The 22,740-nt window shown below is 38.6% G+C and overlaps 2 long non-coding RNA genes across 3 annotated transcripts in view; one reads left to right on the top strand and one right to left on the bottom strand.

Moving 5' to 3' along the window:
- Window positions 1-200: 200 nt before the first annotated feature.
- Window positions 201-21,801, bottom strand: LOC310909718. The gene is made up of 4 exons (XR_014590164.1): window positions 21,748-21,801; window positions 12,463-12,560; window positions 6,816-6,899; window positions 201-2,049 (listed from the first exon to the last, which is right to left on the bottom strand). It is a non-coding gene; the product is annotated as an uncharacterized lncRNA (long non-coding RNA).
- The window catches only part of LOC310909717, a 35,222-nt gene continuing 22,257 nt past the window's right edge, over window positions 9,776-22,740 (top strand). The window contains exons 1-4 of one of the 2 annotated variants that reach the window (XR_014590163.1): window positions 9,776-9,897; window positions 11,278-11,463; window positions 12,330-12,408; window positions 12,622-13,578. This is a non-coding gene — a long non-coding RNA (uncharacterized lncRNA). Of the gene's footprint in view, window positions 9,898-11,277; window positions 11,464-12,329; window positions 12,409-12,621; window positions 13,579-22,740 lie in introns of those variants that run through there. The other variant, XR_014590162.1, reaches the window with a different exon arrangement.

Genomic DNA, 22,740 nt, shown 5'->3' with positions numbered 1-22,740 from the left:
GATTTGAGCAGGAACTACAAAAGCTCTTCTGGATGTGTACCCTAGCTCTGGTTAAGCTATAAAAGTCCCCCTAATTTACCTGAGATTAAAGATTTATATAATATTATTATACCTACATGAAAGTGCATGGATGATAAAATTGGCGATGCTGTTTTGTTTTATGTAAGTGCATGGATGATAAAATTGGCAATGTTGTTTTGTTTTTTATTTATAATACTTGCTGTAGATAAACCCTGACATTTTATACTTAGTGCTACAGCGGCCAGATTCTATTTCTGTAAAACTATAACATTGTTTGATTAAAGGCAGCCTTTTACCTTAGAGCAAACACAACTTTGATATTGCTAATAGTTTTATCTGAACAGTGTAATCAGGGAAGCCTTGTAATCATGCAGTTAAAAATCAAAGATAAGATTAAATTGTACATTTTGTGCAGTTACAGTCCCTCCATCCACTAGGTGGAGCGGTGTACAGGAATGGCTGAGACAAGCTTGTGTGCCACACAATGTCAGGTAACAGCAGAGAAACTAAAGGAAAAAGGAAGGTTTTGAATAGTATTGAGTAAACTAGCTGTATTAATATGCCACTCAACATAGATACACGAGGGGATATTCCATTTAGAAATTAATTCTAATAAAGTAAAAAGGAAATTTTGAGTATGAGAAATATCTTGTTTCGGTATGGTGATGTTACTCTTTTGTTTCTTTTTAAAAAATTTAGACCCAAGTATAATTAGATCTCACATGAATACTGATGAGAAAATAATAGCTTTATTTATTAGGATACAAATCTTCAGCATGCTACTGTACATGATTTAAATTATTTTCTAAAATACCAACAGTGTTTTAGCTTTAGGTATATCTCATACCCAAGATTGTTACTTTAGTCACTATAATCTGTAATCACATTATTCCCATCTGAAAGACTGAAATTCCAAGCCAGACCAGCACTGCTTTCTTTTTTGAGCAGCATCTCATTTTTTTGGGAAAGATGTGGACAACTAAAAGGCTTGCAAGTGATCTTGGGGTGGAGATGGAGAGATCATATGGTCCTGGGAACTCCTGGCCTGCCCCAAACATGCCAGAATGGTGTGGGAGGAGGTGTTCCATAAGGGGATAGGTGTTCCTACCTTGAATGAAACAGCTTGGGTGTTAGTTCAAAGCACTTGAGTTACTAATTTATTTTATTTTAACCAGCATTCATTCTTGCAGCATTCTTTTGGTACCTAGCTTTGTATTTGTCCTTTCAGTAATATCTTAGTCTGATGTGTCCCAGAGCACTGTGACTTGTGTTTTGTTCTTGTTTCTCCTCCCTACATTTTGAAACAACTCAAAATAAATTAAAAAATACTCATGAAGCTCATGAATTTTTGGTGCGTTTTATTTGTACCTCATAATAACGTGTAGTGCTATTTCTCTTCTGCATTTCTGGATTTGTTATTTTCCTGTGGTGGTTTCTTTTTTATCCCCTACAAGTGGACAGGAATGACCAATTACATTTTATTCCTCCTTATGCTTTATGCTTTAGGACATGGGGTTACAAAAGTAACTTGTGACTTGTCACTTTACTGTGACTCCCTCTGCTCCTTGCAGAGAAGGAAAAATTCTCAGCTTGTTTGAGGATGACATTTTCTGCAGTGATCCACTTTTGTCACTTGTTTTGGGGAGAAATTCTTTTCTGAAATGCGTCATAGACGGTCCGTAAATGAAACAAACCCACTGATTATTGGGTCACTATAACATTATTTCATATAAACGCATATATGACTCTTCTTGAAACTAACAGCTTATTGTGGTTGAATTTCCTTTTTGAGGTTCTCCTGGCTTTGCAGTGTATTCTCTTGATGGAAATGTCCCTCCCTGTCACACAGCTTGTGTGTGGACAGTTTCTGTACGCACTTGTGGCTGTGTTGAAAGTGTTGTTGCTCAGGCTCTTCAGTGATGTGTGCTGCAGAAAGTTTAGGTGTACTGATGTGCTGAGGCAAGGGCAGATATGTCTGCATAAATTATTGGCAGCTGAGGAAAGGGTAAAATCCACACCTCTTGTAATCTGAAGGGAAAATTCTATAATGATGTTATGGAAAACTGGATTCTGAGGTTTTTTTGGCACCACTGTTAAAAGGCTACCAAACTTTTTAGGACATGAAGAAATAAAAGAAAGTCTGGTAAGGACCTCTCTATCCCCATCCCTCCCCTGGCACAAAACTTTCCATGTATAAGCTGAGGCTAACCGAGAATACTTCATACAGATAAAAGAGTTTTGGTTCCTTTCTTTTTCTGTGTTCTTTACCACTTCCCTGCCCCATCATTTCCTGTACATTTCCTTGTAGCCACAGAAAACTGGAGACAGTATTGCTTCAGAGACCACTGGTGAGATGGAAATGAAGTCATTGAGCCAGACATAGAAGAATTTCAGTTGTCTGTCAAACCTGAGAGAGCTTTTGTCTTTAGACAGATATATTGGATGGCAAATGGATTAGTGGGGATGCTGGATGAGCTAAAGGCCTAAGAACTGTTACCTTAATAATGTCAGACGCATCAAACTCTTTCAATCTTTTCTTACCAAATAATCTTATTTAATTCAACTTTCTGTTGTATGAAACAGAGATCATTTCTGTAATCGCCTTTGCTGAGCTCACTTGGCCCATGGCTTTCCAGCTGAATAAACAGAGATAGGGCAATAAAAAACAAATCTGCACCACTAATTAGCTTTTGAAACACCAGTGTTTACCATTCACTGCATGAACCGACTATCAGGCATTACACCACCATGAAAACAATCTACAAGTGCATGTCATGAGTGTAAAATAATACAGGGCACAGAGTGTAGTGCTGAACTGCGACTGAATGGAAAAGATACCGGACATGTTGCATGACCTTCAGCAAGATTCAATGTTTATGTCAGGGAGAAAGATGAGCCAAATTATTCATGAGGCTGAAAGGGGGAGAAAGGACATGCGATCTTGGAACAGTTAGAGTTATGTTATTCTTGGGGGAAAAGATCAAGATGATTGTGTTAATATTACCATTTATGTTACACTCTCACCAGAGTGAGAGTTTCAGGAATGAGGCAAGCTCTGTGTGTTTTATCCAACTGCAAAAATACAATAGGATTTTAGAGCATCAGTCAATACTGGGTTTATTTCTTTTTTGTTTTGTATTTTTTTATGAAGCAAATGCTTTCAAAAACAAGGTGAATCAATAGGTGTGAATCATCAGTAAGGTGACTATAAGATGAAACTTTTTAAAGAATATTATATAATCAGGCTTTAATATGTAAAAGCAAAAAAAAAAAAAAAGACAACAAGCTGTTAAGGACTTTATAAAATAAAAACAAAACTCAAAACTTTTTTCAGTGATGTAGCTATGTTCTTTAGAGATGCTATACCCTTAGCAGAGGAAGTTGAGTATATTATTATAGGAAATAATAGGAAATGTGTCTTTAAAGATACTGTTTATCATTAGAAATGAGAATTCTGCTTTTCAGCATGGTCTGCAGTTGAGTAGCACTGCTCAGAGGCGCTGGTGTAATAAATGCAGAATATGTCCTGACAGAGATGGTGTGCCAGGCTGGGCCTTTTTACTCTCAGAAACCATGTGTTACCAGCCCCTCCATTTTCTTATTAGATATTCACAAAAGTAACTTCTTTTTATGAATAAATGGAGTATTTCAACTAATCTTATAATTCCACAGCAGAATAGTGAAATTAAATACGTGAGTAATTTCAGTGAGTTAAGCCAAAACTGGAGTACACCGAATAAGAAGTAAAAGTATTGTGTGTCTAATGTCTGAATATGTTCTGCTAGAGAAAACACATAGAAAGTAGGGTGGTATTTGTTCACTGCAGCCATTTCACTTTGCTTGCAGTGTACAGAGGTTTGACATTAGCAGTTGCCCACAGATGTTCTCAGACCAGTGTTGACACAAACAGAGTGACCACATTTATATCCATCTACTTCATGTAAATCATCCATCCTTCAGAAGGATAAAACCATATAATCTTGGGACACATACAAGGGAAGTCACTCACTAGCATCATTGTGTTTGAAATTCAGTGGGGCACATCTTACAGCCCTGCCTGGAAAAGTAAATTCAGATAATTGTAGTTTTAAGAAACTGAAACCTTATGTATTTGCAGCCAGTCATCCTGGGCTAAGTGTTTTGGTTCCTGACAAGTAAAAAACCATTTCTGAGATCCTCAGGGTGGATGAGGCTTTTCTCCTGGCTGTTTCTGAGGGAAGTCCCAACCTGGGAAGCTGTTCTCTACCCTGCTGAGGTCATGATTTCTCAAATTGACAAAAGCAGTACTGAATTCCCCTAATGGAGTGTTCATTTTTGCACAATCCCCGGAAAAGACAAACACTACACTGCCCAGCTGAATTGGTTTTGGTCCTGAAAACCACTTTTGCTGATAATTTTCAGTAATATTTTCAAGGGCTTTTTGCTTTTCTCCTCACTGTATTCTACATCTAATAACTTCAGTGGATTCTCACTTTAAATACTCTGGTTTGTGTCATGTCAGCCGTGTGGTATAAATGGTTATCTCAATGAAGCTCATTTTTAACAAAGTTCATTTTTAATACTATGTTGAGCTTTAATCTTTCACTACTTTAGAATATAACTTCTACATTTCCAGCATCACATTCTATCAGTTAATCCAATGTGTATTTATGTCTTTTCACCTATGAGTTCATTCTTCTAATTAAATTTACTTAACCAGTACTTGAACTTTATCCAGAAGCGCTTTCAACTTCAGACTTTCAGCATGTCACAACGTAACCCTGCCATCTACTGGAAAGTATTTAGTAATGTTTTTTTGTTGTCAAAATTGTGGTGGGGATGTCTACAAATTTTATACTCAGAAAAGACCACTTCTACTCTGAAACACACAGGCTGATTCCCTGTTGTTCAGTGGAAACATGCATCTGAAATGCACAGATTTACATGGAAAGGGATCAAATATATAGTAAACAAGTGCTTTTCACTCTCAGTCAACATTTTTGCCATCAAAAGTTATCAAACTTCTCATCCTCCCCTCCCCATTTTTTGGATGGTGTCCCAGGACTAGGAAAGTTGGCTGGGTAGTCCCCTGGCCTCACAGTTCTCTGCATGATTGGAAAGCTTGGGAGTCAGCAGTCAGGGGGTCCACAGCTTTGGTGGCTCAGAGATTTCATATGTGTCAGTCTGATTTCTAGTTGAGCATGCAGTTGTACCCTCAAGATCACCAGGTTTTCATCCGGAGGGACAAAAGAAGCAAGCATTTGGAGAGGTCAAGTGTACTAGACCAGCTGTGCTAGAGGAGATGTGTAAGTGTTGCCAATCTCTGCTTGCAGGTGATGCAGTGGAATAGGTTCCGGGGCTACTTGGTCCTATTTTGTCTTCTCTAAGTTACTAGTAGACTGCTGGCATCTGGAAATACTGGGTTTAGTAAAAGACAAAGGCTCTTCTTGGTTTGCACAACTCCTGTTTTTCTTGCCTTGTGCATTTGTGTAGCTGAGAGGTGCAAAGAAGTTCTTGTAATGTGGTCAGACGTACATTGTTGTTCTGGGAGCCTCTTGCCTCAAAGGCATCAGAGCTGATATCTCTAAGGATCTCTAATTATCACTTCATGTCATGCTCTTTCTTTACCCTTCCTTCCTATACCCTTCCTATGCCTCTTTTTGGATGAGTTTTGCTTTAGTTGTTCTACAAGACATTATCTGCTCTGAAACACAGGGAAAGAAAACCCAATGCAAAACAGTAAAGCAAATTTTGCTTCATAAAAGAGTTAAAGGAATTCAATAAGTTATCTTGCATTGGTTTCCAAGGACTGGAAGCTACATCCCTGTTTAGTGAAGTGCTGTGCATTGATTCACAGCCAAAGCTGTCTATCCAGGGGTCTGTACCCCTTAGCACAATACAGACAACTTTGCCAGCTCAGCTGGAGCTGTATGTGTCACATAACACGTGTTAACACATGTTAACAACACATTTTCAGTCCCAGCAAATAAACTCAACAGCAACTTCAGCTGTGCTGAGCAGGACACAGTGCTTGGTCAGACTTATTCCCAGACATCTGGGTTTGTGTCACTGCATGTGGCTCCCTGCAGAAGGAACTAGGTTCAGTGTGCCAGCAATGCAATATGCCTAGTGACAAATAGTATAGCAACTGTGACAGCTCCCATTAGCAAGCAGAAGTTTCTCCAGAATGGCTTTTCAGTGGAAACAGCTTTGCAAATGAAGTATATTAAGTATCTGATTCAGTTTTCATTTTAAGAATAGATTAAAAAGCAAGATACAACAGGTGAGTAATTTTAAAGATTATCACATAATAGCAATAGCAGAGATTTTTGCAATCAAAGTCTCATTAATGCTTTCTTTCCTTTATGTACTAGTTTTCAAAGGAAATGGTATTTGTAAGTAGAAGACCTTTCTATTATGGAGGAAATTATGTAACTTTCTCTATGATGTGAGAAAAGACCAAAATTGTTATCTACTCTCTGTTAAAATTGTCATTTTACAGCTCACCTCCCCACAGAAAGACCTTGAATAGGGTTCACATTACCTCCAGATATCAAAAGAAAAAAAGTAATTGGTACCAGCACATTGTCTGGATGTTAATAATATTTCAGTTTTACCTGGCTGAAAAAGTAATTTATTCCCACCATATATTAGGAGGGAGGAGATTTGGCACATTCATAGGCTTACTGTGATTATGTATGATACTTGCATTTAAGCTCAAAACCATTTCAGGTTATTTAGTTTTATGGAGGATTGTCTCCTACACTATAATAGATGGCAAGGTTTTAGAGCCCCAGACACAGGATATCACTTACCTAGACTGAAATAAGAAGAGCTGCAGAAGGTACTGCACCACAGATGGGACTGGTGGGGTCAGGCTCTGGTCTTGGAAGAAGAATCTACACTAGGCATAAACAGGGGTAGTTTTAGAGGGAGAGGCCACAGGAACTGCTTGAGCTGTTCATGATCAGAAGACAAGAAAGAAGGATATTTTGGGTGACTGCCAAGGAAATAAGTTCTAATTTTCTGCTCCAGCACTGAACTAGAACTGCTTGTCCTTGGGCTGAGAGATGGGTGGGACAGTGGGACAAGTTGCTGTGATGTTGCTCTACCCTCCTGTGAACACCATCTTGCAGTCAACCAAAAGCTATGTGTTGGATTTTTTTTTCCCTCCAGCTACAATATATCTCTGCATATTAAATAGAAGTATTTCTTGAACAAAAGAAGGACAATTTCAGTCATGGCTGAATCCTAAAGGAAACCAAAAAGATTCTGGTTTAGCTTTTGTCACATCATCATAGTGTATGTGGCAGTAGTAGGAAAAGTCTCTTCCACCTACCCTGCATTTCATATCCTGAAAGAGCAGCTACTGTCTACCCTCTCAGAACATGTTATTTTTTCTCATGTATACCTCCTTTTTTCTTCTGGTAGGTGTTAAGAGCTCATTAAAACTGCTTATTCCCTTTCACAGGACTCAGGTATTTATGCATTATAAAACTTCCCTTTTGTCTACAACACAGGTTGATTTTACTGCCTACTTTCATTGTTCTCAAGCCTGCATTAATGAGACACTCTAGGAGAAATCTAAACAGATGGATTGCCTAGAAGTTAGAAAGTGGTATCATGTACTAGAATGAATAAACTTGCAAGAAATTCTAATACTCATAGACTGCCAAAATACTAATTTTTGCAGAATTAAATAGGATTATTCTTGTTTGCAGAAAGCTGTCCATGGACTTTTCAGAATTGATAGACTTACTAAACATATTTGTAAAACAGGCAGAACAAAGCAGAGTATCCGTCTGCCCAGCCTCCCACCCAGTAACCCTTCCTGCTCTGAAGTGGGAATGGCTGCTGTGAATACATTGAGATGGTCAGGAAAGGGTGACCACAGTAACTTTAACTGGCAGAACAAACAGTGTGTATTTGCTATTTCTTATGTGTCCTGTTGAATTTTATTATGTCTCTTACTTTCACTGGCACCAAATACCCATCACCTTTAGCACTTGTGCTGAGTAGCAATGAGTTGTCCCTCCACTCTGAACAGGGGGATGGTGTCAGTTCTTGCTTACTAGAGAGATGACAAATGCCATGGCAGGGGCAGTTCACCCTGAGATGCTCTTTCCCCCATTCCTCATGCACTTAGAAGCCAGGAGTCATCTTAGGTAAACCCAGCTGGTGTGAGGCACATCCAGCTACCTCACAGGTAGGTCCAGTCAGGTAAATATATTCAAGATATCCACATCAGATATTTGGTGGAAGATGTAACTGTGCATTTCAAGGACATAGGTAATTCAAGACAATTGAAACAGCAACAGGAGCACGTGGCTTTCTCTTCACTGCACTTGATATGTGGGTAATTGGTTTTTCTTTGCATGATATATATATAGTGCATGTACTGATGACAAATAGTTGTTCGAAATATTTGCAGCTCTGGAAAGATAAAGTGCTTCCACTGTGGATGTTTATTGTCTGATGAAAAATACATCGCTTTGTTTGAGGAGTTTATTTCTGGAGTCCAGAGAACAGCTTAATCACTTTAGAAGACTAACTTATGAAACTGCTGTAAAATATCATAGTATGTTGTGTAACTTAACATATGTACAACATGACTCATAAAATAAAACAGTTTTTAAGGATAAAAAGGTGAGATAATTATTTGATAGAATACCTATTATTAATATATATAGAAAGGAAATGAAAATGTATTAGAAATCAACAGTGTTCTTATTTTATTTGGAAAAGATAAATTGGTGATAAAGTGAATTAGATGTAAAATCTATTGATTTTAAAGTCCACTGAGACTTTTAAAATATAAAAATAAAATGATTATCACTCAAATGCCATTCATTCTCATAAAGCAAACTCAGTTTATCTGAATGGGTTTCCTATTACTTGTTTGATTTGTAAATAGATTATGAAGACGTTTTCAAAACTACATTTGGTTTTGAAGCACCTTCTGTGCTGTGAAGGAGATTTAACTTTGTCAGCAATTCTTTATGGAAGGGAAGGCTAATGCATCAAACTTGCTTAGGTCCTCCTGTGTGGAGTTATGTAGAGGTGCTGCTGGATGGCTTCAGGCTGCTTTCAGATTTTAAATGGAGAAGAAAGAATTCACCATTTTGGGTCTACTTTTGTATTTCAGGATCTCAGAGTTATGTAAAAAGGATATGAAGCCATTGGGTTTATGCAGCCATGTTCTTATGGTGTGACAAACATTACAGCTGACAAGGACGTGACACTGCTGAGCAGACTATGTATCTTCTTGGGCCATTTGTCAATGAGCATAAACAAATTTATTAAAAAGGAAAAAAAAAATCATTGTGCACTTGGTCACACAGAGAGCCAATAATAGTCTTAAATTATATGTCCAAGAGGCTGGATGTTCTCAATTCTGGGCTCTCAGGAGGACATGTGTATCCTTCACCAAATTGCTTAAAGTGTTTGCTGTGAGGTACAGCTTGCACACCTCCAACAGGGGTGTTTGTATACTCATAATTTGGTTACAGGGGTACTTTCAGGAGATCTTTGCTGGATGTTCTATTGTTTGCATGTTATGTGCAAAGTAGTATTATTCAGAGTTACTGTTCAATTCTTGATAGCTACTGAAGGCAAGATTGTTACTTTTTTTTTGGTGTCTGAGTAAAGTTAGACACAAAATTTCTATGCGTCAATGAATTCAGGTTTCAAAAAGTGCCAGTTTGCAAAATAATTTTGGTTTGATCACTTCATACAATTTCTCCCTCAATTTCTCATAGTGTCCTAAAATCCTGCTGTTCAAAATATAGGAAAAAACCAGATAAAACAAGTGTCCTAAAAGAGAAGCTGGAGTTGACTTAATCCGAATACCAACAACTAACACACTGACTGCTAATATCAAGCTGGAATACTGTGCTGGTAAGAAACCTCAGGCAGTAGAGTCATTATACATTTTAAAACCCCTGGCAAATATTCTGTCTTGCTCACCTCCATGCTGTTCCACTTGACTTTGAGCCTTCATTCTCTCAAGTCACAATTGACTTGACTCACTGGTTTAGGATGGCACACAGACTGGTGCCTTAGGCTTCACAATTAATACTTTAATGTAGGAACATGTCAGTGTTGGAAATAAGTCTGCTCTGAAATTAACCAAATGGGAATGGGGGAAAAATGGGCAGCACTTCTACTTGCCTGGGACAGTCTCCCAACGTCTGCAATGAGGAAACACAACAACAGTGTCTCTGAAAGCTGTCTGATATACACCAATCATACATGAGTGAGAGATAGATAGTTTAGCTCTGGAGAAAAGTGTATGGAAACTCTGAACTGTATCAGAAAACTGCACTGATTTGTCATGTTGCATTTGCTCACTTCCCTTGGGCAGATGCAGGGTTTTGCTCTGCACCTTCTGGGCAATGGAGCTTGGCACTTCAGACACCCCGTGCTCATTCTGTCTTGCTCTTCTCACCTGCACTGTATGCTTTGCACCAAAACAGCTCAGAGAACTTTGTAATTATAATCTGTATAGGTCAAAGCCTCCAGACATTAACAATTATGAATTTACCAGTATAATAAAAAATGATTTTGACTGCTTAAAGATAATGAAAATAATGGCACATTAGTGGGGGGTTAAAGATGTATGGCTTTTTGTATGGGTCCATTAGGTAGAGAGAAATCTAACCTGTCCTGGGTTGCAGTGTAGGATGTACACAAAGTATTTATTCTATCACCATCTTCATGAACTGTTGAAACCAGGTGGGCTAGTGTTTTCCCAAGCCCCTGCCTCTTCTGCTAATGGCCTTTGGAGTGTCTTCTGCTAATGTTCCATTAACGCCTTTGGGGGTGTCTTCTGCTAATGGCCCATGAGTCACAGGTAACTCCCTCCAGGGGTTATCTCTGTTAATGGGCCATCAAGGACCCATTTCACACTTCTCATGCTATTGTGAGATGCTCTGCCCAGGGGGAGGAGCCAAGCATTCTCACCTGGATATAAGCTGGTATGTGGGACAGTGCAGGTGGCACTTACCCACTGGATTCCCAGAGGACCAGAGCTACCAGACCTTTCTACAGGATCACTGCTTCAGGAAGAGCCCCTCACCTGGACTGCTCCCACCACCCTGCTCAGGTTGTATTCTGACCTTGTCAGTGATCCTTTGTGTTATTGCATTTATTTTATTTTGTTTTTACCTTTTTACCTTTCTTTTTATTAAATTATATCTCTGACTTGGAGCCTCTCACTCGTTTTGCTTTCAAACCACAACATAACCATATGTTGTTACCTTGCTTTTTGGTACTCAGGCTGGTGTTGGTGAGTGTAGACAAATCCCTTGTCTGCCTGAGCTGGCTGACTGTGAATGTCCATGGTCCACTGCTACCACAGCTGGAACTGCTGACATCTCCAGTGCCTTAACTTGGCTACTACTGACCACTTTGCTTCTCACACCCTAACATTCCATGGGCATTCTTACAACAGGCTGGAGGCCAGTAAGTATTTTCAGAGTATTTCTTTGACAATGAAAAGGAGGGTATGTGTTCATGTGGTCTGTAACAATTGCCTGAACACTCTTGAAAACGATTCCTGGTCAGTAATGGAAAGAATGTTTGGTATTGCTTTGGTTATTGCATGGATCTCTCTTGCCAGTACTCTGATATACTGCAGACCTAGAAAACTCCTCTGAAGTCAGTGACTGTAGGACTGGGAATGTGTTGTGTTCTGGAAAAATAAGTAAGTCAGTGGCTTGATAACCAGTATAATTGATGTTAGAACAAAAATTAAAGATAGAAAGAAAACTAAGACTGTCACTAGAATATTTGCTAGCCTTTAGAACATCTGGGTTTTTCTCCACTCTAGAGAGATATTTCTTAGTTTCCTTTTTTTAAAATAATGGTTCTAAATTGCATAATGTGCACAATTATTCATAAAGAAAAAGCAAAAAGTAAATTAATTTTGGGGATTACAAAAGCCCCCAAGATCACACCACTTAAAACTCTCTGTGGTTTGGGTAAATACATTTCTTATACTTATGGCTCAGGTGCAGGCCAGGTTTCACTGGGGCTCTGTTAATTCAGGCTTCTTCTAGAGTTTCACATATTTCAGTATAGAAACTGTAAAACTGCTAAAAGATCACACCCTAGTCTTGCTAATCTTGAAGTTGAAAGATACTGATACAAAGATTCAGCCATGCTGGCAATGAAACATTCTGGGGAGACAAGCATTTCTCTTTATGGATGTTTTCCATGTGCATCACATTTAATGGAATTTTATTATATTACATTTCAAAGGGAAATGGCATGCAAATAATGGATCAGATCCAAATCATCATAGTAACCATGTGATTTCCCCTTCACAGCCCCTGAAATTTTATTGTCTTCTGAAAGAAAATGTCAATTGACTAAGCATATTCAGAACATCAAAAATTCACAAGACAGGTAAAACTACTTGAAGAATAATTTTTTCCCCCTGAGTGGACAGTTTTTACTCACTCCTGTCTCTGTGGCTTCTTCCATGATCAGCTGTTGTGTTTTGAACATTTTCTTAATTGTAATCCTTGAAACCATTCCAATGGAAGGACAGTTTTTCTCTGCCAAGAAAGAAAAAATATAAAGAAAAGTTATAAAATCAATATTTTATTGATCCTGCAGGTCTCTAACAGTGTCATACTGAAAGTAGCTTCAAGATGGGCAAGATCTCCTCTGCAATACCATGAGTATATTACTACACAATTTTTTTACACTAATGCTTTATAAGATGACCAAGCAATTCTCTTTTTCTGGACCCTGGGCTAGGTTTCCTTTTGTCAGTCAATGATATTCCAAAGTAGTGATGTATGCAGTTCAGCATAACTAAATCAGTGCTTGCTTTAAAGTAAATGTTTTAAAAGAACTGAAAAAGCATATTTATCCTCCATTACTACCAGATGTATACTGGCAGAAAACACAGGGAAATGCAGTAATGCTCTCTTCATTTGATCTAGTATTAGTCATGCTAATTGGACCTTTTCTCCACAGCATGTGTGTGTGTATGTGTGTGCAAGGGAGCATGTGTAGACCTCTGCACACACACTCAGAGTCCAGCAGATTGGTACATTGGCTCTTTCCATCGCTGCATGATGTGATCAGTGCCTGCTGCTAAGTCATTATATTTGCAGCAAATCATGGTACTGCTTTGCCTTGTATTTCACTGTGAAAGCTGTAATCCTCTTGAAACTCTCATCCTTCCCAACATCCAGACAGCCTAATTGCAGCTGGCACTTTGCGGTGGGGACCTGCTAACTTCATTTGCTATTGTTGGCTTTCACAGAAGTGGTGGACTGTTGGCTCATTTACAGATCAATCTTTTCATTATCAGCATATGCAGCTGTTTGAATACTTACTATTCCCTCACTCTTGTCCATTTTCTGCTTATTGTCAAAGAAGCTAAAATGTTTTGTGGAAAGCCCAGCTTCCCAGTCAATTTGACATTGCAATTACCGTTTAAATAAAACAGCATCACAAAAAAACTTCCTGGGAACATACATGTCTTGTATAATTACCTCTGACTAAAATTATGCTGTGAACATAAATCTGAACTGCAGAGCTGTTCAATGCTGTTAGAAATCTTTCTAAATTGCTTTACTATTTATTGCAGTTCTTAAAAAGGCAAGTCCAGCAGTTTTAGCAACAAATACCTTGCATAACTTTTTTACTCCACAGTTAGTGACCACCTCTACAGCTTATCAGGTGAAAAGATATTTCCCTAAAGGAAATAAACTCACTGTAGCCTTTACTACTATGCAAGCTCATAGTCTGCAAGCCAGACAACTATTGCCTTAGCTGTGCACTTGAGACACTGCTTATCACACAGAACAACTCTGAGTCAAGCAGCTGTTGGCCCCAAGGCAGCAGGATAGGCACAAAACTTCACTGCATGAGCTGCTAGGGTTTTGAGCTACTGATGGTTTTCTCTGCCAAAATCCATAATCTGGATTTGACAAGAAAATAAAGGTCTAATTAGCTCATGTTTTATGCTTTATCTGAAAGCCATGACTTACCTACAGAAAAGTGAATGTAGCAGGGCACAGCCACTTCCCATCACCTGAGTGACTCTGACTTTGGTCCCTTCAGTTGCTGTTTTCTCTGTGGGGCTCCTGCTGTTTGCAGTGTTTTACTTACTCACTAAGGTAAGAGACAGCAGGACAACCCTTGGCAGAGCCGAGGTGATTTGCCTTCAGATCCCCGTGACGTTCCTGCTGCTGATGAGTTGCCAGCTTTGTGAGCACTGCAGACTGATTTTACATGCCTAGGTTTACATGCCTGCCTCCTGCCTGCAGAATTCTCTGCAGGTATCACTTACAATCTATGACAACCTGGGTGACTGAGGTACTCTGCTCTTTGCCTCTGACCAGCCCACGTTTTCCTGTGAGGAGTTTACTGAAAATGCATGGCAGAGTGTCTCTTTCAGGACAGGTGTCTCCCAGCTGAAATGTCCCTAACTGCCATGTTCAGAAAGGTGTGAAAATTGTCCTGGAGTTCATCTGTGCATAGTCCATAGTGTCTGCCTCTTCTGTAGTGTCCTGTTCTTCTGGAGTGACCTTGTGCTCCAGGTGAAGAGGGGCTTCTCTGTCAGGCTGATTTCTGGGAGCCTGGTGAGGTGTTACTGTGAGTGTGACATATAAGTTTAAATCCAGAGATGATCATGCTGATTTAAACCTTTTCAGTTTGGCTCCATGTGTGTCTAAGTGATCATATGCAAACTCTCATTTCCAAAGACAGGCAGAGGCTGCCTTACCTCTTTCCCTCATTTGATTATGTGGCTAACTGCTGCTGCTAACAGATTACATTTTCAGCTATTATCAATTGCTCTTAGATATAATTTAGTCTTGTTAGATGTAGGAAGAAAATAAAACAAAATAGGTCAATTTGTCATTAGCTCATAATAGTCTTGCTACATAAAACCTTTCTGATTATTACTTTTTATGTTAGTCAATAATGCCTTATGAGGCTATAATGTAAGTGGAAATGTGGCATCCAGAGTAATATGAGACAGTCCATGTGCATGGCAGACATTGTCTCATGTCTAAATCATTACTGTATCCCTACTGCAAGAAAAATAAGTCAATTTTTGTAGAAAGTCAAATAAAATCTCTGGTTCCTGTCAAGCTCTGAGCATTTTAACGTGTTTGAAGTTCTCTTGGCACTGCTTCTGCCTTAATAAAAGACAGTTTTCAGCAAGATAGGCAGATATGAAAGGCTGGTGCTCATGGCTGTAAATTTGCTTCCTAATTAAGGTTATGTAGCCTTCTGGAAGTGAACAGTTATGCATAGAATTAGAGGTGGTTTGTGTAAATTTATAAAGTCATAGCAATTAATAGGGCTGGTTAAACTAAGCTGAGAGTTGGTGTGAGCCAGTGTTATTGGGAAATAAGCTCTGAGATGGATCACTGGGTAACATGGTGGATAAAGTAGGGTCAGACCTCTAGACATAAAAGAAAAAAAGGCAAAGGTTGTGTTCATCACAGGTTACTGAGGAAGCTTTTCAGAGTACAGACAAAAAGCTGATCCTAAAGCAGTTTTTAGGTTATGAACAGCTTTGGCTGGGATGAAGGTGAGAAGCTACACTGAGTAAAACCATGATTTATGCAAACCTACAAAGTAATCCAAACTTCACCATAAACCTAATTTCTATCTGGGCTGGAAGAAAAATGGGGCAAAACTCTCTCTGGGGAAAAGAAGTGGGGTGCAAATGCTGCAGTTCCAGTTGGTGCTTGAATTCTCAGAGCTCCAGGGCAAAGGAGAGTGTCTGCAAGGGAGACAAACAATCTCTTCTGTCAGGTCAGTGGCAGGCTAGGATATCCCACTGTGAAAGAGTGGAGGTTACATTGGGATATATGTTCAGTCAATGCTAAGGCCATGACTTGTTTCAGATTGACTTAAGAAATTTTTCCACATTTGGTTTCTGAAGCCACTTTTTGCTCTGGGGCTTAACTGCAAGGCTGGGGAAAAGATCAGTCACTGTTGGGGTACAAGCTGGGATTTGCCATTTCCAGTGCCAGTAAATGCTGCTGACAGTCTGGTTATGCTGACCCAGACTGTGTTGGGTGTCAGTGCCAGTTTGTGCTCCTGTGATGTTCATCCATGTGGATCTGGATGGTCTCAGTAACTTAGGGAAAAAGCTACACTTGTACTTGAGTGATTTTGGTTAAGTAAGTGCAGAAAAACTCAGATGAAAACCTGTTTTAACTTGTGTCGACTGTCTGTGCACAGATATATAAATAAAAGTTAGAAATTATGGGTATTTTTCAGGAGGCTGAAAAACTTCAAATAAGATGCTCTTCAAATATAATTTTCTTCTTTGAATTTGCTTGGATCTTGGCAAATACAGCAGCAGCACAGATGATACCAATGTGTACTGAGCACACTGACCTTTCAGCAACTTCCCTGTGTGTCAAGCATTGTATCTTTCTGGGCCCTTGGGAATTGCAGGATGCTGGAAGCAAACCCAAGTAAAACTATAAAAAAATCAATGCTTGTGATCTCAAAGAACAGCAAAATACATGAGTCACTCACAGAGACATAATCCCTTACTAACCTCCTTGTCATGCCCAGCCGTGATTTCATTGGAAATCAATTTAAAGTGCTATCCTAGAAGGGTCTTCTTCTGACTACGTTTTTCACAAGTCCTTCGATTTTTTTTTTCATGAAAGATTAAAAAAAAAAAAAAAAAAAAAAAAAAAAAAAAAAAAAAAAAAAAAAAAAAAAGAAAGGGGCTGACTAGTGGTAGCTGATGAGTTAATTGAATGCCTGGCTTTGAGGGGAAGTAAAAAAGTGTAGCTAACTATTACCTGGTCACTGAAGAAATTGTCCAGCCTGTTTGCATTTGGTGACAGAGCTGCACATCTCTGGGTAATAGCTGTTTCTCACAGTGTTATCTAAATAAGATAAGTAAAATAAATGGCAATGTAAAATTCTGTTGTACATTACATGTGCTCTATAAATGTAACTCATGGTAGACTTGGGTCTGTAAAGCACCACTCCTATTATATGGCAAAGGAAAGTCATGGCAAAGAAAGTCAGATGGTCTAGGTTTTCATCTTTATTGTAGGATTCCTCAGGAACTTTGGATAACTCAGGAACTTTGGACAAAGTGTAAATATTTCTATTCTGTAGTTTGGACAACATTGAGACACAATATCTGTGTCCCAACGTTGCAAGCTACAGAGTAGAAATATTTAGACTTTTACATAAATATTCAATTTTTTTTTAAGAGGATCTTAGAATAAAATTTTTTTTCTGGGTCACTGACATGTTGCATCCATCTGGGCTTGTGGGCTGTGACATGGGATAGTTCACTTTCTTACCTGAAAACAGACACTTTTACCTACTTTTGCTCTGATGTTGTGCTTAGACATAAAGAAAAAGCATCAAAACCAATATGTGTAAACTGCAGCAGTTTACATTAGGCTGTGATTTTGCTTCATTAGTATCTGTTATCTAGATTTCATCATGATTTTGGGAAGCTGATGAGTCATTGCACTTGTGATAAGTGGACCTTTGTGGGTGAAATTATTGTCTCCTATTTCAACATATGCACATTGCACATAATGTGAAGTAGCTCTGCCTTAATTTGCTTTATCATTAATCATTACAAGTAAAAATTCAGGAAGAAGTTCAGAAGGAGTTTTCATGCATATTGAGTGTAAGACTGAGAGGGGATGTTGGTTCAATGTTTGCTTTTGCTAAATAATATAAAGCCAGCTTGCCAAGGACAAGCCCTGAAGGTATCACAAATCTAAGATTTTCTTTTTTAAAGTACAATCAGTAAGAGACCATTCTGTGGTCACTCGTAGGCGAATTGAGAAAGAATTGCTTGGTTCCCTAAGGACTTGTAAAGGAGAGGGACTGTTGTAATCAGCCACTGTACTTTGAAGCCTCACAAAGAGCAAACTGCTCAGGAGCACCGTGTCAGGGAGAGAAGGAAGATGTTCTGTGACCTGAGTAATGAAGCACTGCTTCTCCACTGATCTCAACTGTGTAATTAGAGGTTTGCTTTATACAGCACATGAGATTCCAGCTTTTAAACAATTTTTCAATAAGACTAGTGAAGACTTGAGGCTCTTTGCTCATTTGAATAGTAAAGAAGTCTTGAGCATATTCTGGAATTTGATAGTACAAAAAAACATTTTTAAGTTGTGCTTGTCCAGCAGAGATGATTTTGGAAAAAGAATTAAATACAACTTCTTTACCATTAATGAATCACAGAGGGAAAAGAGAGCATCTTAGGCTTTTAATATTCCTTTAAAAATTGCCCAGATGGCACAAAAATAGCCTGGACAGCTTTTCTGGGATGGTGTTAAGAGACAGTGTGTTTGACTTTGTATCTTTATGAATGGTCAGTTGAAGCATTGAAGAACTTCACTATGCTGAGCTAATTTTTGTGGAAACAGGACTCCAGAGAAACTGAATTTTAAGGTGAGGAGCTGGTCAGAGGCTGGAATGCCTGTCCTGTGAAGAAAGGCTCAGAGCATTGATGCTGTTCAGCCTGGAGAAGACAAGCCTCCAGGGAGACCTTTAAAGCAGCCTTCCAGTACCTGAAGGGGGCCTCCAAGAGAGCTGGATAGGACATTTTACAAAGGCATGGAGTGACAGGACATGGGGGAAAAGCTTCAAACTGAAAGAGAGTAGGTTTAGAAATAAAATTAGGAAAAAAAATCTTTACTGTGAGAGTGGTGAGGCACTGGGGACAGGTTGCCCAGAGAAGTTGAGGCTCCTCCCATCCCTGGAAGTGTTCAAAGCCAGGTTGGATGGGGCTCTGAACACCTTGGTCCAGTGGGAGTTCTCCCTGCCAAGGCAGGGGGGTGGAAGTAAATGGTTTTGAAGGTCCCTTCCAACCGAATAGCATTCAATGGTTCTATGGTATATATAATTGAATACATTTCATTCTTGCTTTAGTATAAGTGGGTTTTTTAAGCTCAGATTTGATCAATGGTCAATGATAGCTTGGGTCATTCACCTCTAACTACCAAAATATATTTAAAGCAAAGGATTCTTTCAATATGCTTTACTATCTGCATGTTTTAACTGGGGCAGATGAAAATGCATAACTCATTTTGAAAGAAAAATTGTATGTGACAGGAATACTAAAAACCAGAAGCAAGTACTTACCCATTCCTACTGAAGAATACAATTTGGGTCACCCTCTGTCATAAGGAAATCAAAGTCATGCAAGCAAAAGGAAAATGTATTTATAAAGTAGCTATAGTCTACATTTTCTTTGTTCCACCAAAGTGTACTGACAGTGTGTGACCTGTGACCGTGCAACAAGGACAAGTGGAATTAAATTGTATTATTCCTGGAGCTGTTTTATTTCTTTCATCATACACACACTAGGGAAACTAAGGAATGGTTATGAGCCAGGTGAACTGGAGGCTTTTCAAATAACTTCACATGCAGAACGTGTATTTTTCTCTCTAAGTTATATTTTGATTATATTCCCCTGTAGGAGGGACAGAAAATAAACTTAAGTCTGGTCAAAGTTACATTACCAAGTTGTCTTTGACAAAAGGTGCCTTTCATTTACACAGATTTATCACTGTGAGTTTTCTGTGACTCAGCAAACTGTGGGGTTTGGCTGTCAGAATTAAATAGTCTCTTGTGGCACAAAGCCAGAGTTCAGTGTGCTTTCATTTAGTGTTATCAGAAACTGAAAGTCAATAAAATTTTATAGAAGCAAAATTTTCCAGCATGTCCATGACCTTGCTGGAGAAAGTTGTGCATTCAGCAGTGCCAGCTACTGTCGCTCAGCGTTCAGAGGTTGTCTTCACTGTGGTTTGTGTCTAGAGTTTTGTACAGGAGGAAAAAGATGACTTTTCATGATGTTTTAAATTCTAGTCTTATGATGTGGTACAATTTAAGATAGATTATGCATTATAGACCCACCATGTACTGAATTGGTCTCTCCATCTTGCTTTATCAAGAACTGTGAGGCAATAGCTCTCCATAAGAACTTCAAAAATGGATAATTTTCATTTCTGCAACACTCATGGGGTGCAGAAATCTGGCTTATTTTTCTGAACATCCTGTGTATTTCTCTCTAGCTGGAATAAGTTTCATTATGTTATTATGAGCCCAGCCCTTAAGTTCATGAAGGCATTTGCTAAATTTTCTGAAAATATTCTGGAGAATTAAACCTGGAACTTCAATTTGTATTTATTGGTTTCACAGCCCAGAGAGTGTGTATCTTTTCACTTCAACAGTCTAATGAAATAGATCCCATATGGCCTCACTTCAGGCTTCATGACATTAGCTATGTCTCACAGATGGGGTTTCTAAAGCTTCCCATTGCCTGGATGCTCTGTGCTCTCACTGGTCTGTTCTTTTTCTTTCTAAGTAGGATAATTCCTCTCTTGTTAACAGGACGACTGCTCCTTTGTTTTCAATAAACCTGATACATCATTCACAAATCAATTGGCAAAAAACATCCAATCTGTTTCTGCTGTAGAAATACTGCAGTGGATGCTAGTGTTCTGCTTGGTGTTTTGGAACCTTTCCCATAAAGCATTTAATTATGTTTTCTCTTTTCATGATTACCTTCACTCTTATCTCAATCATTTTTCTTGGCTGCTTCACCTGTCTGTATAAACTAGATAGCAAAGTGGCCTAATCCTTGGGCTGGAAACAGAGATATGTGCTGATAAAGGACCATTTCTTTTGTAAATATTGAACCTGAGTCCTGAAATGCATGCTGGTTAGAAACCCATACTGTTAGATATTAACAGATGATACTTACCAGAGCTTAGCATCGAAAATCAGACAAAGACAAGAATAAAAAAAGGTGGCAGCTGCCTGCATATTCACTTGAAAAGCCTCTGGGATAAGGTGGTCCTTCAAGTAGGTCAACACATAACTTCAGTGAAGAATAAAGGCAATAAATACACATGTTTAAAACCACCTTCCTGAAGTCATAGCTGTTTCAGCAATTGACTCATTACTACCTCAAACCAAAGCAAACCAGACCTGGTTTGATACTATCTGATGGAGAAAATAAAATCTTGTTTTGCTGATAAGACTGAGTAGAGAAATAGGGCTCTGGAATACAATATAAATCCAAACTCCTTCTCCTGATAAACATTATAAGATGCATGTGTTCACCCAGGGCAGTTCATAGTCAGCAGCACTATGCAATGTTTATTGTTACTTTGACTTTTATGTACCTATGCTGGCTGTGGCAATGGAAAATCAAAATTTTATGTAACAATAGAAACCCATCACCCACCTACATGCTTCAGGAAGCGTCTTTTCATGTATGAAAAGGGTGGAATAATGGTACCCAAGCAAGAAACATCATTATAACTGCTTAATAATTTGAATGCTGCAGTCAGTTAGTGATCTTGTCTACAGTTTGAGAGGCAGGCCAGCAGTTCCACAGGCTCCACCTAAGTATTATCACCTGGAGACTTGCTAAAATATTTTATCTTTTCACTTCTTCAATGGAGGGGTGAAGGACACTCTAGTTTGAGACCACTCATTGCTTTCTAGCCTGTTTTTTCTTTTCATATGAGCACACCAAGGTTCTACATATTCATGATCTTCTAACATAGCCATGTGGACCATATTCTTGATGTTGATAAGACTTAACATAAAAACTTTTTCTCCTTTAAAATTTTCCTTTGCTAGCAAAATATCATTTCTGCATTTTCTGCTTTTGACAGCACTGTAACCCTGCTGCTGTTTAATATCATGCAAGAAAGTGAAGCTGGAATATGTCTAAAGGAAGGGCACATTGGTACTCACCTGTGTGAAAGGGCCAAGATATTTTCTGAGATCTGCATTCATAGAACTGTGCTGATAATCAGAATGTTGAGATAAGCTAAAAGACCCAATTTTATTTTTAATAAATCTCAGTTAAGTAGAAAAGTGAACTCTAGGCCTGCTGTTAAAAGGTACCCTTGGTTACAAAGATGACAGGTTGAGTGTATGAGCCTAACAATGTGACTAGAATACAGTTGTACCATGAGAAGGATATTAGAGAGTGCTGGGAACCACAGTTGTCTGCACACTGTGGAATTATTTCCTCATCACTATTCTGGAGCACTGCTTATCCAGGAGGAAAATAGCAGATGTATCAGGCCCTCAGCTTCCACTAACAGAAATATTGGTGCTTAAGGCATGAAGGATAAAATAAAGTTCTAAATGAGTTGTATTAACACCAAACCTACTATTATGAGCTGTCATTAATGAAGAAAAAAAATTGCATGAATTTCTAAAAACTCCCACTAGGCTGCCACTAACACACATTTCTAGCAGGAGATTCAGCATGACATGAAACAACAAGAATGTAAGGTCATGAAAAGAACTTTAAAAGACGAGATTCTTCTCACAGAGCTTTTGGTAACTAAAATAAAGTCCTCTGTACTGAAGTGAGTCACTGGCTACAGAAGGAAAAAGAAACCTTAGTAATACAATTCATCTGACCCAATTTTAAACCTCAGCTAGAGAAAAGATTAATTGTATCAACCAATGTGAATAATTCAGATGAAGATATGTACATTGTGGCCTTAATAAATCGACATTTTTGTAGATGAGTTCCTAGAGCCACATCTAGTAAATAAGACAGTTTAAAAAGCTTTGTAAATATTAATAACTCCTCATAATTGCTGTTATGAGGGGTACCATATTGATGGGTTTTCCCCATTTCCTGCCCTATGCTTCAAATAAAATTGAAATGAAAACACAGGACCAGTTCTTGCAATAGCTCCAGTCTGGGAGATGTTTTCAAGAAGCGCT

Source organism: Zosterops lateralis, assembly GCF_965231275.1.
Source record: "Zosterops lateralis genome assembly, chromosome: 5".
Taxonomy (NCBI): domain Eukaryota; kingdom Metazoa; phylum Chordata; class Aves; order Passeriformes; family Zosteropidae; genus Zosterops; species Zosterops lateralis.
This window is presented reverse-complemented; position numbering and strand designations above follow the sequence as displayed.